The sequence below is a fragment of the Nicotiana sylvestris genome, chromosome 8 (genome assembly GCF_000393655.2).
Source record: "Nicotiana sylvestris chromosome 8, ASM39365v2, whole genome shotgun sequence".
Lineage (NCBI taxonomy): Eukaryota > Viridiplantae > Streptophyta > Magnoliopsida > Solanales > Solanaceae > Nicotiana > Nicotiana sylvestris.
This window is the reverse complement of record NC_091064.1, coordinates 187,494,341-187,508,414: the sequence shown is the minus strand read 5'-3', so window position 1 is coordinate 187,508,414 and position 14,074 is coordinate 187,494,341. Positions and strand designations below refer to the sequence as shown.

General features: G+C 39.3%; 1 long non-coding RNA gene across 4 annotated transcripts; it reads right to left on the bottom strand.

The window, feature by feature from the left end:
* Positions 1-763: 763 nt before the first annotated feature.
* LOC138876525 (uncharacterized) lies at positions 764-11,717 on the bottom strand. Of its 4 annotated transcripts, none has more exons than XR_011401838.1 (5): positions 10,076-11,717; positions 9,728-10,000; positions 9,566-9,646; positions 1,149-1,280; positions 764-1,079 (listed from the first exon to the last, which is right to left on the bottom strand). It is a non-coding gene; the product is annotated as an uncharacterized lncRNA (long non-coding RNA). The 4 variants fall into 4 exon arrangements; XR_011401839.1 differs by having other exon boundaries at positions 9,762-10,000; XR_011401837.1 differs by having other exon boundaries at positions 9,566-10,000.
* Positions 11,718-14,074: the final 2,357 nt, after the last annotated feature.

The following is a 14,074-nucleotide window of genomic DNA, read 5'->3' as shown; positions in this document are numbered from 1 at the left end:
TTGGCAGTCTGGTGGAGGTAAGCTAAGAGTGGTCTCTCATGGTGGTGAAAAGAGGTCCTCGGCAGATATTCTGGAGTGTGCATACAAGCCAAGAAGTGGTGTAAAATGGAATGGTAGACCAGCCATTACTAGAAGACAACTTGAAAGAACTGCTGCAACTCGTTCCAGAACTGCCACATCTCAATCCAATTTAAGTCAAGCAAGTTCATCATCCCAGCAATCCCAGAACAACCACTGAATTCTGTTATTGTCACTATTAATTTATTTTGGAACTGTTGTAATTTTCCTTTGGAACTGCTGTTAGGTTAATTTGGAACTGCTATTTAGGTTTGTTGTTAGTGTTGTTATTTTGTTAAGGCAGCCTGCTGTTATTTTGGTATGCTGTAAAACTGGGCAGCGTATATTTTTGTTAAGGCATGCTGCTGCTATTAGGTGATTGTAATAAACACCTTTATTCTATGATGAAATATATTTTTAGTGTTGTTTGATAATTTCTGGGCAGATGTGTCTTTAGTGTTGTATGAATGCTGTTATTTTGGTATGTTGTTAAGCATTTGTGTTGTCATTTTTGTATGCTGTTATTTCTGGATAATTTCAGCATTTGAGTTGTATATCAGCCACTAATTGACTGTGTTTCAGTATTTTATCAGTCACAATTTGAGGTGTGTTTTAACTGTACTATCATCTCACACAGCAACAAAGTCAAACGAAACAACATTAACAATTGCCAAAAAAAATCATTCTAACTCACACAGCAACAAACTCAAACAAAACAACATTAACAATTGCCAAAAGATTTCATTCATTTCTAACAAAGGGATACAAAATCTACCAAAAACTTCATTCATTTTCTTACACTATATAACAATCTTTAGAACTACCTAACACAATCAACTTCAACACAATTGCAATTAAAATCATCACACACAATCTCCTCCAATTTCTTTGGTTTCTATTTTCCTTCAACAATGCATCAAATGCCCTCTTCTTCTTCAGTAGCCCCAAAATCACCATTTTCAAGTGCTCTGGAGTTGGGGGTCAAACCACATAAAGAAATTACATGCCGATCGTCTGTCCCTCTGAAAAATTGAAGAGACAAAATTATTACGGAATATAAAATCGATTAGAAAAGTACAATTGATATTTACCTCATAAAATGGACATCCGTAAAATCGACGACCCGAATTATCAACACTTCATGACTGTATCACCACAGCTTCTTCACCACAATAGCAAAATTTTCTCAGATTATGCATTTTCCCAAATCTTAAAATTGAGCCCTAGAAATTTAACCCTTATGTCAAAAAAGAGAAGGAAGAAATAGAAGAAGACTGTAATATTGGCTTCGAGCTTCAAGAAGAGGAATAAATTTTGGCTTCAAGAAGATAAAATTTTCTTCAATTTAAAGCTTTCAAGGAGGAAGAAGAAGATGAAAATCGGGTTAGTATATAGATAGAAATGGGTTAAGGCCCTTTTAATCTTTTAAAAAGGGTCACTGGAATGTGTTTTTGACCGTTTATTAAAGACAGAAATTGTCTTGAAATAGTGTCCACGCGCTTGGTCCAGTTTGTATTACACACGCTTAGACCTGGTCAAAGAAGGTGTGTACTAGGCACACTTTAGAAAGGTTGCGTGTGTAAGGTTATTATGGTCCACAGAAAGTGTGTAAGTGGGATTTGGGCCATAGTTCGGGTGCCAACTTATGTAATTTCCCAAATTTGGTAACAATTTAGTTTAAACTTACAATTCTAGCCTTAATGAGACTCTTTTATAACCACACAAATACTATGGGTCCCTTTTTAACTTGTTTAGGACCACAAATTCCAAAAGTCTTTATTTTTTCTTAAACTCCGTGCCCGGTCAAACAGGTTCATATAAATTGGAACGGAGCGAGTACTATTTTAAAAGTACGATGTTACGAGTCTATAAATATGAGAAGGGCATAGTAGTATTAGTCAATTTCGGGGGAAAAGTTAGTTAGGCGGTTAGACAATGTTGGGGGGGGAGCTGACATTCTGTTAGAAGAGAATCTCGACTAGGGAATATAAGGAAATAAGCTCTGTTGTAATAGTTATTCAAACTTAATACAATAACACTTTTCTCTCTAACTTTTCTTTGTGTCCTTAGTTCTCTTCCAAGAACAGGGTAGCTGTAGATTGTTCACGAACTATTCTCTCAATTGGCTCTTTAGATTTACAGATTTGTACTTAATTCAATTAGGTATATAACAATGGAACTAGAGCGACGGTCTTGGGCAAAATTATGTCGGAGATGATGAGCAGAAACGGCGAAATCCGACGGGAATTGGATGAGCTCCGCGAGAAAATTTGTTCCATGGAAGAAAAACATGATGAACATGTTCGAACGATGGGGGAAAGGTGGGAGGATGCTGTTGAATTTGGCAAAATTTTGTCCCACATCGGTGGGCTCTTGAGTTTTGGGGGGATTTTCCCCCTATAAAAGAAGGCCTAATGTTTAGGATTTAAACACACCTCTCATTTGCCTTCTCATCTGTTTAAGACATTTGTATCTTCTCTCTTTAATATTATTTCACTTGTATTATTTGGAGTGAAATAAAATATTGGTTGTGTCCTAGGAGTAGGCAAAATTAGCCGAACCTCGTAAATTCTGGTGTTCCCTTTATTGTTGTTTTATTGTCTTATTTATTATTTGGTGGCTGTCATAATTTTTGGTATAGTAGTTGTGACTTATTCACACTATATACATTTGGCTTCCGCAACAATTGGTATCAGAGCCAAGGTACTGTCTAAGTATGCTCTGTGGTTGCAGCATAGTCTGATCTTCCACATCAGAAAAGATTTATCTTGGTAACTGAGTCAAGGTTCTGTCTGAGTATGCTCTGTAGTTGCAGCTTAGTCTGATCTTCTACATCAGAAAGGAAATAATCTTGATTTGTGTCGTCAGCTATTAAATAATATTTGTGTCAAATATGGGAGACAATAAACAAGAAGAATCTACATCAAGTGTCAACAATACGTCATCATTGGCATCTTCGCTTATGACAAGAATTGTGTCAAATGCGAAATTTGCGGTAGAAATTTTTGACGGGTCCGGACATTTTGGGATGTGGCAAGGCGAGGTTCTAGATGTCCTTTTTCAACAAGGGCTAGATCTGGCCATTGAAGAAAAGAAACCAGATGTTATTGGAGAAGGAGATTGGAGAATTATCAACCGTGTTGCTTGCGGTACCATTCGATCCTACCTTGCTAGAGAGCAGAAATATCCATACACAAAGAAAACTTCTGCAAGTAAATTATGGAAAGCACTGGAGGATAAATTTTTGAAGAAAAACAGTCAAAATAAATTGTACATGAAGAAGAGACTGTTTCACTTCACCTATGTTCCTGGTACCACGATGAATGAACATATCACCAGTTTCAATAAGTTGGTCACAGATTTGCAAAATATGGATACAACTTATGATGATGGTGACTTGGCCTTGATGTTGTTGGCGTCACTTCCTGATGAGTACGAGCACCTTGAAACTACTCTACTCCATGGAAATGACGAAGTTTCTCTCAGAGAAGTTTGTTCGGCTTTGTACAGCTATGAACAAAGAAAGCGAGAAAAACAGAAGGGCGGAGAAGGAGAAGCACTATTTGTGAGGGGTCGTCCTCAAAATCAAACGAGGACAAAGAAGGGAAGATCCAAGTCAAGATCCAGACCCAGCAAAGATGAATGTGCCTTTTGTCGAGAAAAAGGGCACTGGAAGAAAGACTGTCCGAAGTTGAAGAATAAGGCCAAACATAACAATGGAAAGGCCATTATGGATTCAAATGTAGCTGATTGTGATGATTCAGACTTCTCATTAGTTACAACAGAGTCATCAACATCATCAGACATATGGTTGATGGACTCGGCTTGTAGCTATCATATGTGTCCCAACAGGGACTGGTTCGTGGAATTTCAAGAAGGAGAATATGGAGTCGTCCACACAGCGGATAACAGCCCTCTTACCTCATATGGCATTGGTTCAATACGATTAAGGAACCATGATGGAATGATCAGAACATTGACAGATGTTCGATATGTACCGGATTTGAAGAAGAATCTCATCTCTGTGGGAGCCCTAGAATCAAAAGGGTTCAAAATCATTGCAGAAAATGGAGTGATGAGAGTATGCTCCGGTGCACTAGTGGTAATGAAGGCTAATCGGAAGAATAATAATATGTACCGCTATCGTGGCAGTACAGTTATTGGGACAGCGACAGTGACATCCAGTGACGACAAAGAGGCAGAAGCAACCAAGCTATGGCACATGCGCTTGGGACATGCTGGAGGAAAATCCTTGAAAACTCTATCAGATCAAGGATTGTTAAAAGGAGTCAAGGCTTGCAACTTGGAGTTTTGTGAGCATTGTGTTAAAGGGAAACAGACAAGGGTTAAATTTGGTACAGCGATCCATAATACTAAAGGCATTTTGGATTATGTACACTCTGATGTTTGGGGTCCTTCCAAAACACCTTCATTGGGTGGGAAGCACTATTTTGTAACCTTTGTTGATGATTTTTCTCGAAGAGTGTGGGTGTATACAATGAAAAACAAAGATGAAGTGCTGAGAATTTTTCTCAAATGGAAGACGATGGTGGAGAATCAAACAGGCAGGAGGATCAAGTGTATTCGCACAGACAATGGAGGTGAATACAAAAATGATCATTTCAATAAGGTCTGTGAAAATGATGGCATCGTCCGACACTTCACTGTTAGACATACACCACAACAGAATGGAGTGGCAGAACGTATGAACCGGACCTTGCTGGAGAAGGTACGGTGTATGTTGTCCAATGCTGGCTTGGGCAAAGAATTTTGGGCTGAGGCAATTACATATGCATGCCACCTCATTAATCGTCTACCATCTGCTGCTATTGATGGCAAGACACCATTTGAAAAATGGTATGGAAAACCTGCTGTAGATTATAACTCTTTGCACGTGTTTGGCTCAACTGCATATTATCATGTGACGGAGTCAAAATTGGATCCAAGGGCAAAGAAGGCTATTTTTATGGGAATTACTTCTGGAGTCAAAGGATATCGCTTATGGTGTCCTATGACAAAGAAAGTAATATTCAGCAGAGATGTTACCTTTGATGAATTTGCTATGGTAAATAAGGTAACAGAAGATACCAAACAAAATGAAGGTGCTTCTAAGCAGGTGGAGTTTGAGGGAAAATTTATTTTTCCTACACAAGAAGCAGAGGAGGAAACAAATGAAGATTATCCTCTGGAAGGAGAGCCAGTAGAGGAGATTCCAACTCAGGAACCTCAACAACAACTTGAATCAATAGCAACCAGCAGGCCAAAAAGAACAATAACGAAACATGTTCGTCTCATAGAGACGGTTGCTTGTGCAACCTCAATTGTAGCTGATGATGTTCCTACTACTTATAAAGACGCTGTCCAAAGTTCAGAAGAAGATAAGTGGAGGATTGCCATGAATGATGAAATACAGTCCCTTCATCAGAATCATACATGGAGATTGGCCAATCTCCCGAAGGGAAAGAAAGCAATTGGGTGCAAATGGGTATTTGCAAAGAAGGAAGGATTTCCTAACCAAGTAGATGTTCGCTACAAAGCAAGATTGGTGGCCAAAGGATATGCTCAAAAGGAGGGAATTGATTACAATGAAGTGTTTTCTCCAGTTGTAAAACATTCCTCCATTAGAATTATGTTGGCTTTGGTAGCACAATTGGATTTGGAACTAGTTCAGATGGATGTAAAAACTGCATTTTTACATGGAAACTTGGAGGAGGAAATCTACATGACTCAGCCAGAAGGATTCAAAGTTGCTGGAAAAGAAAATATGGTGTGCAAACTTGAAAAAATCGTTGTACGGATTGAAACAATCTTCTAGACAATGGTACAAGCGATTTGACGAGTTTATGTTGCGGCAAGGGTACAAGAGAAGCAAATACGATCATTGTGTGTATTTGCACAAGCTTAAAGATGGTTCCTTTGTATATCTTCTCCTATATGTTGATGATATGTTGATAGCTTCCAAGAATTCGGAAGAAATTGATAAGTTGAAGATTCAACTGAAGAAGGAGTTCGAGATGAAGGATTTGGGTGAGGCAAAGAAAATTCTTGGCATGGAGATAATTAGAGATAGACGTTCAAAGAAACTCTGTTTATCTCAAAAGGAATATTTGAAGAGAGTACTTCAACGTTTTGGCATAGATGACAAGACTAAGCCAGTTAGTACTCCACTTGCTTCCCATTTTAAGCTAAGTACTATTATGTCGCCAATGGATGAAGCTGAACGAGAGTATATGTCAAAGGTACCATACGCAAATGTTGTTGGTAGCTTGATGTATGCAATGGTTTGCACAAGGCCTGACATTTCACAAGCTGTTGGAGTTATTAGCAGATATATGCACAATCCAGGGAAGGAGCATTGGCAAGCTGTGAAGTGGATTCTACGGTATATTCATAATACTGTAGATGTCGGGTTAGTTTTTGAGCAGGAAGACAATCAGTCTGTAGTTGGATATTGTGACTCAGATTTTGCGGGTGATCTGGACAAACGAAGATCAACTACTGGTTATGTGTTTACTTTTGCAAAGGCACCAGTTAGTTGGAAGTCTACTTTGCAGTCAACAGTTGCTTTGTCTACAACAGAGGCAGAGTACATGGCTATTACAGAGGCTGTGAAAGAGGCAATTTGGCTTCAAGGATTGCTAAAGGAGCTTGGTGTTGAACAAAAAGGTATCACAATTTTTTGTGATAGTCAAAGTGCTATTCAATTAGCGAAGAACCAAGTGTATCATGCAAGGACGAAGCACATTGATGTTCGGTATCATTTCGTACGAGAAATCATAGAAGAAGGTGGAGTCACGGTGAAGAAAATTCATACTACAGAGAATCCTGCTGATATGCTGACAAAGGTGGTGACTGCGGTCAAGTTTCAACATTGTTTGGATTTGATCAACATTGTTGAAAACTGAAGATTGAAGATGAAGACACAATCAAAATTTGTTATTGAGAGAAAATTGAAGATGTGGAATTTTGCCAAGGTGGAGATTTGTTGAATTTGGCAAAATTTTGTCCCACATCGGTGGGCTTTTGAGTTTTGGGGGGATTTTCCCCCTATAAAAGAAGGCTTAATGTTTAGGATTTAAACACACCTCTCATTTGCCTTCTCATCTGTTTAAGGCATTTGTATCTTCTCTCTTTAGTATTATTTCACTTGTATTTTTGGAGTGAAATAAAATATTGGTTGTGTCCGAGGAGTAGGCAAAATTAGCCGAACCTCGTAAATTCTGGTGTTCCCTTTATTGTTGTTTTATTGTCTTATTTATTATTTGGTGGCTGTCATAATTTTTGGTATAGTAGTTGTGACTTATCCACACTATATACATTTGGCTTCCGCAACAGATGCATTGGGTGAAATCCGTCAATTGATCGCGGCGATGACAACCAACCCAAGGGTGGTTGCCGGAGCTCTGGTGGAAAATGGGGGAAATCACGATCATGGTAACAATAACCAATTTGGAATGAAATATTCTAGGGTGGAATTTCCTAAATTTGGGGGCGATGATTTGGATGGATAGATTTATAGGTGTGAGCAATTCTTTCATGCTGACGGAACAATGGAGGAATCTAAGGTACGATTAGCGGCTATTAATTTGGAAGGTCGGGCGCTTTAGTGGCGCAAAGCATTGATGAAAGCCAGGATGGGCAGGTTGCCAGACTGGAATGACTATTTGCGAGCTTTGCAGCTAAGGTTTTGGGACAACTTGTATGATGATCTGATGGTGGAGCTAGTGGCATTGAAGCCGACAGGAACAGTGCAGGAATTCTTAGACAAATTCGATGGGATGATAAATCAAGTGGAATTGACTGAGGAGTACTCGTCAGTTGCTTCTTGAATGGATTGAGGCCAGACATTGAAGTTTAAGTACGCATGCTAGCACCAAGAACTCTTATGAGTGCTTACAACTTGGTCAGATTAGCAGGACAATCCTTGAAGTTGCAAAAAGAACAGAACCAAGTGGCCATTAGGAGTTCCAGATTAGCAGAGTTACAATTCTTCATGGCAATCGAGGAACTATCCTCAGCACTCAAGCAATGAAGCCATAAAGGAGGAGGGGGAACATGGTTCTTAATCAACCTGCAGGCAAGAGCACAAGGCTTATGTTACTCGTGTGATGAGAAATACTCCCCTAACCATGTCTGCAAAAAGAAAAAGCAACTGTACATTTTAGAAGTAGAGGAGGAAATGGAAGAGTGGCAACTGGAGGATAGTGTGGAGGAAGAGAATTTTGAAGAATCTGCCTTACAATATCAGATGCATGGCTATGCTTTGGATGGTACAGTGGATTACAGAACTATGAGGGTGAGAGGAGGGTTTAAAGGTAAGATGGTGCATGTCTTGATTGATTTGGTGTCAACACATAACTTTATGGACTTAGACATAGCCAAGAAGTTGGGGTGGAAGTTGGAAACTATTCTCACTTTTTCAGTGGTTGTTGCAAATGGTAGCAGAGTGCATAGTTCTTACATGAGCTGGGGCGTTTCAAGGAAAATGCAAGGTGTATGTTCAAGGAAGACATGTTAGTAATGCCTTTGGGAGATACTGATGTAGTTTTAGGGATTCAATGGCTTATTACATTAGGAGACATAAGATGGAATTTCAAACTACTTAAAATGGAATTCCAGATAGGAGACAGGAAGGTCTCATTGAGGGACAGCCAACTTGGGGGGTCAAGAATGATTGATAACAGTAGAATGGAAATGTTATTGCACAAACCAGTTGGACTTAGTATGATGGTCGTAGCACATGCGCAATCAATGGACACATCAGAGGCCTGCATCAACTCACAACAAATGGAGATACCTGGTGATTTGTAGGACCTGCTAGACCAATATTCGACAGTGTTTGCAATTCCTACTAAGCTGCCACCCCATAGAAACTATGATCACAAGATCATTCGGAAGGAGGAAGCACCTCCAGTAAATGTCAAACCGTATTGATACCCAGCTTTGCAAAAGAACGAAAAATTGAATGAATGATACAAGAGATGCTGGATGCAGGGGTAATCAGACCTAGTGTAAGTCCTTACTCTTCCCCTATAGTAATGATTACAAAGAAGGATTAAACATGGAGGCTATGTATTAATTATAGACAACTAAACAACCACACTGTCAAAGATAAGTTCCCTATTCCTGTAATTGAAGAATTGCTAAATGAATTAGGAGGGACTGAGTATTTTTCTAAGTTTGGACCTTAAGTCGGGATATCATCAAATCAGAATGCATGAGAAGGACATTGAAAAAATAGTGTTTAGATCTCACGATGGGCACTATGAGTTTGTCATTATGCCCTTGGTCTAACAAATGCCCTATCTACCTTCCAATGTTTAATGAATAAGGTTTTTCCGCCCCACCTCAGAAGGTTCACCCTAGTCTTTTTCGATGATATATTGGTATACAGTTCTTCATGGAAGGAACGCATTATACACCTACAGAAAACCTTTGAGATTTTGAGGGAAATTACTTATCTGTTAAGATGAGCAAATGCCAATTTGGTCAGTCAGAAGTGGAGTACCTGGGACACTTTATATCTGCTAAAGGAGTAACAGCAGAACCCTTAAGATCAAAGGCATGGTGGACCGGCCTACACCTAAAACTGTCAAAGAGGTAAGGGGGTTTCTAGGATTAGCTGGATACTACAGACGATTTATCAAAGATTATGAAAAAATAGACAAACCTTTAACTGAACTTCTCAAAAAGGATAAGTTCACCTGGAATGAAATGGCTTCCACAGCTTTCCAGGAATTGAAAGAAGCAATGACAACAACACATGTGCTAGTTCTTCCCAATTTCAACCTGGAGTTTATTATAGAAACCGATGCATGTGGTATTGGCATTGGGGAAAAGCTAATGCAGGAGGGACATCCTTTAGCTTTTATGAGTAAATCACTTAGCAGTAGGCATCAGCAACTTTCAGTTTGTGAAAAGGAAATGATGGCAATAGTAGCAGCTGCACAAAAATGGAGATATTATCTCTTCGGAAAGATATTTCACTATCAAGACTGATCAACAAAGTCTAAAATACCTCATGGAATAGAGGATATCAACCCCTAGTCAACAAAAATGGCTAGCTAAGCTCATGGGGTATGATTATTCTATCACCTACAAGAAGGGTCGAGACAATTTGGTTGCAGATGCATTGTCTCGATTGCCTAAAGAGGAGATTCAGCTGCACACTTTATCATATGTGTCTTCTTACTTCTTAGAGAAGATCAAAGCTTCTTATGAGAAAGATACTTACAACAGATTATCCAACAATTGAAGTAGGATGCTCTGTCTAAACCCTTGTATATGTTGAAGGATGGTATTCTCTATTGAGGGGGCAAGATAGTGGTGGGTGCAGATAAGGAAGCAAGGCAGGAAATACTACAAGGTCACTCAGGGATAGCTGCTACTCTGAGAAGAGTCACTTAGTTTTATCATTGGAAGAAACTAAAGGTGGATTTCCATGAAACACATCAGAGGGTGTGAAGTTTGTCAAAGATGTAAGGGTGAAAATGTGAAATCACGAGGAATACTACAACCCTTGCCCAACCCAGATAAGGTGTGGCAGGACATTAGCCTTGATGTTTATCGAAGGCCTATTAAAATCAAATCACCACACAGTGATTATGGTAGTGGTTGATAGGTTGAGCAAGTATGCTCATTTTATTGCCCTGAAACACTCATACACTGCTGCCTTAGTAGCTCAGGCTTATTTGGATAATGTTTACAAGCTCCATGGACTACCTCAGACATTAGTCAGTGACAGGGATGTGGTCTTCCTCAGTAAATTCTGGCAGTCTCTTTTTGATGTTCAAGGAGTGCAACTGCATCATTCTACAGCTTACCATCCTCAATCGGATGGCCAAACTGAGGCAATGAATAAATGTTTGGAAGGGCATCTCAGATGCATGTGTATTGATCGACCCAAAGATTGGGCACACTGGTTGTCACTGGCTGAATGGTGGTATAAAACTACCTACCATTATACTACTAAATTGACCCTATTTGAGGTATTATATGGACAAAAGCCACATACGTACATGCCTTATGCTCCATACAACTCATTGGTGGAAGAAGTGGATAGAAGCTTGCAGGCTAGAGAAAGCACTATCAGGTTACTCAAGCATCATCTACTGTTAGCTCAATCTAGAATGAAGATTCAAGCTGATAAAAACAGATCCTTTAGAGAGTTTGAGGTGGGAGATCAAGTGTTTGTCAGGCTGCAACCTTACAGGCAGATCTCCTTCAAGGTCACTCTTATCACAAACTAAGTCCAAAATATTTTGGTCTATTTCAAATAATCAAGAGGGTTGGATCTGTAGCCTACCAATTGCACGTACCTCCTCATGCCAAAATCCATTCCACATTCCATGTTTCATAACTCAAAAAGCACAGTGGATATGCTCCTGGAATACCTGATCTACCAGTATCTCTTTCTCCTCATGGCAATATTCTTTTGGAACCAGAGCAAGCACTGGAATTTCGATTCATTTCCAAGCATGCAGGTCAGGGAAGTGTTGGTGAAGTGGTTCAACTGTCCAATTGAAGATACCACTTGGATAGATGTCCATGCCTTCAAGCAGCAGTTTCCTCAATTTGTCCTTGTGGACAAGGACCTTAGCAGGGAGGATTTGTAACAGCCTATTAATAGGAGAAGGGCATAGTAGTTAATTTACGAGAAAAGTTAGTTAGGCGGTTAGACTATGTTAGTTGGGGTGGGTGGGTGGGTGGCTGACATTCAGTTAGAAGAGAATCTGGACTAGGGAATATAAGGGAAGCTAAGTTGTAATAGCTATTCAGACTTAATACAATTAATTACACTTTCTCTCTAATCTTTCTCTGTGTCCTTAGTTCTCTTCCATGCACAGGATAGTTGTAGTTTGTTCAAGAGCTATTCTCTTAATTGGCACTTTAGATTTACAGATTTGTACTTAATTCAATTAGGTACATAACACACGAAAAAATACTATTCAAAACAAACTGATTTTAGAATCACAGTAAACAAGCTATTAATGAACGAAAGGGTCTAACGAAGGCAAAATTTCTCAATTATGGTTAACCTAAATCATCCAAAACCTTTAGACTAATTATCGATGGTGGTTGTGCATCATTGTGAAGGAGATATTATTGTTACATCCATCCGTTTCTTTTCGGAATGTGCTTGTAGATACCATTTTGAAACATCAAAATCGATTTTCTTTATTTTGTTTTTGAAAGATTACTTATTTATAGCAATTCTTCACTTATTCCTTAAAGGGTCATTCATTCCTCAGATGATTGAGTGGCCTATAGGAAACAAATTAAACAAATGTGATTTTATTATACAATTTAAATTAGTTGTGTGTGTTTGACCAAAAAGTATTTAGCCTTTTTGTTAAACTAAATTAGTAAATGATAACGGGTAAATTCTAGCTAAATATAAAAAATTCTAGATCCAATAATGTAAATATAATGAGGTGGATGATTCTCCCTCTGACAATGATGTAAGATAACCAAACGTGGGAATATCAAATGCTTTATCAGATCTGATGTGGGAAAGCTTGGAACAAAGCAACAAATCGAATCTTGTATAAAGATTATGTTTGTAGTTATTTGAGAGTCAATTTTTCTAGAGAGAACTTATCAAGATAGAAAATTAGATGCCCCTTCATTCTCTTTTTATTCCTACTTATATGAGACATTCCCCTTACCTACTGAAAGTAAAAATACAGAGAATATTCCTTTAAAATATTTTATTGTTAAACTAGCTGTTTTGGCCGATCTGAATGGTCGACCTCGCCATTCGCTACTCGGCTCACAAGTGTTGCTTCTTAAGCACGACCTCGGCCTAGTTAATTCTTGATTTCCTTATTTTAGGCGAGGTCCTTTTGGTTAGATTTTGACGCATACAGTTAATTCCTCCGCTCGTCGGGGTTGTTTTTAGACGAGCTCGGTGGACGGACTTCACCAGTTGCAAATTTTGAAAAATTTGAGCATGTTGGTCGAGGAGTGACCCTTTTACAGCGAGATAATGATGTGGCACTTCAAGAGCCACATCTAACTATTACGTCAGTTCGAAATGACATCATTTCATCATGCATCATTATGGTGCATGTTCCCAATACGTTACATCGTTTCCCGCGTCTCTTCCATTTCAAAATTAATGAGGAGGCATTTAGGCTTTCTCGATCGGGGTGCCCATATTCTTATAAATAGGGATGGGTATTTTTCATTTGAACTGTTGCATTTCTAGAGCCTTTGAAACCCAAGTTTTTCCTTCTTCAAATTTCTTGCGTCTGTATTTTCTTTCTCCCTTCAGCATTTTCTCCTATTGTCATCTCTTTCACTTTTGCATTTCCTTTTCGTATATAATTAGAAAAATGGCTAGTGCTTCCTCTGATCTTGTAAAGTTGGTTGTGGACATGCCTCCTCATGAAGAAGGAGCAGCCATGGTAGAAGACGAGAATTTTCCCACCGTGGATGAGCTAATTCTACGTTCGGGGAAGGCCAAGTCAGACTTAAAGAACCCGCCTGAGGGTGAACCTAAACTCGTCGTTTCTGAGATGGATGCGTTGGCAATTACTGCATTTAGGGCTACGTGGAGAATCCCGGCTCACGTTGAAATTATCCCTGATAGTAGTGATGTAGTGCAAGTACATCACCAGGGTACTACGCATTTTACGCGTACCCGTTCGTTGTTGGCTATACACTTCATCTTCCTTCCTTGGCGGAAGATTTTTGTCATTTTTATGGTGTGTGCCCGGCTCAGCTCTCTCCGTGCATATACAAGCTTTTCCTTATGTTTATCAAGTACGCGGAGCTAGCCAACCGTGGTATTTCTCTCCGCCATCTGCTTCACCTCTTCGCCCCAAGTTTTCACAAGGGCACGATGATTCACATGTGCCACCGCGAGACCAAGGGATTGGTGGTGAAGATGGACGATAAAACTAATCGTCGTTTTTAGGAAAATTTCTTCAACATGAAGACAGAGCACGTGGTATCGAACCCCAGCGGATTCCCCTAGGAGTGGAACTTTGCTCGTAAGTGTTTTTCTCCCAAA